The sequence below is a fragment of the Polypterus senegalus genome, unplaced genomic scaffold (assembly GCF_016835505.1).
Source record: "Polypterus senegalus isolate Bchr_013 unplaced genomic scaffold, ASM1683550v1 scaffold_3217, whole genome shotgun sequence".
NCBI classification, from domain to species: Eukaryota; Metazoa; Chordata; class Cladistia; order Polypteriformes; family Polypteridae; genus Polypterus; species Polypterus senegalus.
The window spans coordinates 7,276-10,774 of NW_024383766.1; positions in this window are offsets into that span (position 1 = coordinate 7,276).

Here is a 3,499-nt window from a genome sequence, read left to right on the forward strand (position 1 = left end):
GGGGCTGTTTGGCTAGTTCAGGGACTGGGACCCTTGTTAAAGTCAAGGTCGGATGAATTCAACAATATCAACAAATTCTTCAGGATAATGTTCAAGCATCAGTGACAAAGTTGAAGTTACAATGACCATGACCCAAAACACAGATCGAAATGTACAAAGGTATTCATGCAGAGGAGAATACAATGTTCTGGAATGGCCGTCACAGTCCCTGACTTGAATATCATCGCAAATCTATGGGATGATTTGAAGCAGGCTGTCCATCAAATTGAACTGAACTGGAGAGATTTTGTATGGAAGAATGGTCAAAAACCTTCATCCAGAATTCAGACACTCATCAAAGGCTACAGGAGGTATCTAGAGGCTGTTAGATTTGCAAAAGGAGGCTCAACTAAGTATTGATGTCATATCTCTGTTGGGGTGTCCAAATTTATGGACCTGTCTAATTTTGTTATGATACAAATTGCATATTTTCTGTTAATCCAATAAATTTAATGTCACTGCTGAAATCCTACTGTTTCCATAAGGCATGTCATATATTAAAAAGTTGCTACTTTGAAAGGAAAATCCTAAGAATTAAGAGGGGTTCCCAAACTTTTCATATGTCTGTATTTAGCTGATGCTTTCTTCCATAGCAACTTTAGAATCATTTTTCTACACTTTTTATTTACATTTTGATATATTTTGGATTTTGAAGTTTTAATATTATTTCAGGTTTTCCTTCAATGAAAACAAACCTCTGAGGACTAATTCCACCTATAAAGGGTACCTTCAGCTAATAATTTAGGGTCACGCGCAAATGACAAGAGATAAATAAACTAAGACAGCGTGACAGCAAACAGAAAAACGAAAGCAGAAAATTAATTAGAGACAAAAGAGGACCGTAAAGAACAACCCAGTCCATTGGATACACTGGGTCACTCAATAGCCACTCCTTTTGATGGCAGTATAGTCGATAAACGCATTTCACATTACACTGCTTATCATTATCTCAACTGCTCAATAAATGCTACTCTTTATTTTTTTCTTTTTTTAGTCTCTATTCTCTGCAAGTCATAATATGAAAATATTGACTTAAAGATAGTGAATAACAACTAATATGTGTTCTTTGCAACAGTTATAAATGGATGCATATTATTTACACAGTAAAGCAAGAGTTATGTAAGCTCAATTTATCACAGATTAGCCAAAACCTATTAAAACATCAGCCCCACATAGAAGTGGATAAAGATGAAGAAAAGGAGGAAGAATAAGAAGCTTAACTATAGGCTTAAATTACAGTAAATTGTTTCTTTAAAAGATGGAGTTTTAGGTGAACTTAAAGAATAGGGAACCCCTAATTGACACTGTAGTGGGGGTATAAAAATTGAAACAATATTTCATCTGTGTTTTATTTTTTGAGAAATGTAGTTTTCAAGTGAATAAACTGTGTAACCAAGACTATAGTGCTAGTATTGTCACATAACAGAAAACTAGCATAGCTATTAAAGCTCAACAATGACATCATACTGTTAGGACAGATGTGGGAGGTGTAGTGGACGGCTGGGGCCTTGCCCGGCTGGGATGCACCATTGCTGAAAGGACTGGGGAGGAAGCATGGCCAGGCACTACCTCCCAGAGTACTAAATGGCAGCCCTCCTGGGTTGCAGTGGTGCCTCAGAGGGCCATGGGAGGTGGACTTTGATACAGCCCTGTTGGGATCCATATAGGCTGCCGAGGGTGTTGCACCCGGGTGCCTTATAAATTACTCCTAGACCCAGAGTCGGGAGGAGGGAGACAAAGCTTTCAGGAGGAGTGGAGGAGAAAATAAAGAGAAAGAGAAGAAGAGTATTGTGTTGTGTTGTGACAGTGTTGTAGTGGTGGGGAAACAGGTGTAGGCATTTCCAACAGGATGAAAATAAAAATGTGTGCCTTGAACTTGTGTCCTACGCACTGTCTGTGGAAGGTTTAGGTGGCAGTGTGCCCGCCTGATGGTCCACAGGGGGTATGGGGTTACAGTTTGTCAGACACAGGTGAATGATGACAAGTATGAAGAGAACTTTAGAAAAGGGATCCACTAGATCTGCTATTCTTTTGAACCATCGGTTAAACAGATTTGAGAGGAATAAAATGTATGTTAACACAGCATTGAGTTCTGTGAGGCAAATAGACATGCTAATACACAGAACTCTAAGTCAAATATATAATTATACAGAAAACATTAGGAAGTGTTACCTATTGTGTTTTGGGGACTTTGGGTCATTTAATTTGTACCTCATAATTAGCTTAAGTGACCTAGGTTTACAGAAGAGTAAAGACCAAGGGTAAATTCTCAGTCATCCATTTTTGGCTAATCTCAGTTACTAACAAAGCCAACAAACCACGGTATAAGACAAAGCATCAATTTGTGAGAGGCAGACATACGTTCAGCTGTGGAGGAGGCATAGAGTGAAACAAGAAAACGTGCCTGCTTATGGAAGAATGATCTGGGTTTTAATAGCAAAACACCATGAGTGCTGTGCAAAGGTAAATTATGGCTGATGAACACAGAAACAACATACTCTCAGGAAGAATGTACGGCACTAGCTATAAAATGAAAATGTACAAGCGGGCCAAACCTGCTTCATTATAGCACATCTTTTTAACACTAAATTACCAGAGCCTACGAAAACTTCGTAATTCTTCCCACCTTAAATTGCTTCTTAAATCCCTTCACACACCTCTGCACATCAGCGTCATCTTCTAAATGTGCTGACAAAGAAAGCTTGGAGCAGCCGGCTATTCCATCCCCACCAATTTAGGCGTTCACGAACTTCCAGCTTGATTGAGTATCTGGGAGTGAAGTGGAGTTTTAGAGTGAAAATAATAGATCGTTATTTGGAACACCGCATTTCATGTCTGTTTCGTTTCTACAGTAATCTATGTCAACTTGTTGGTAAAACAGAAAGCGTTTTTTATATTCCTAGTAGTAGATGACAAAATGTGAAGCATAAACTACTATAATGTACTGAAGCCTTAAGTCCAAATAGCAAAGAAATTGTGTTATTCTGGTGATACTTGCATTTCCCTCTAAAGCTCCACTTCACTCCCAGTACTCAATCAGAGGCATGAGCTGAGAAGTTCACGTTCTAAATTGGTGGTGGGGATGGAAAACCGGTTGCCAAGTTTTCTCTTTATCAGCACATTGAAACAAAGGATCCCAGGAGGGTGAAGGATTTAGCAGTTATTAGTGGGACAATTACAGTTTTTCGAGCTCTTAATTCTAGTGTTAAAACCTTTGGGTTGAATTAAAGAGAATACACAGTTTCTATCTCCTGGTCATACTGAGGCATAGCTTGCTGTTTCAGACACTGATTTGAATCATTCAGGTTGTGTCTTTTCTTACTTTTGACTTCTGCCATTTTAATGACTGGATTCTCTGCAAATAAACTTAATTATTTACATTTTACATTTATATAGCACTTTTTCTCACTACTCAAAGCGCCCCACACAGGAGGACCCGGAAGCGAACCTAATCTCCTTA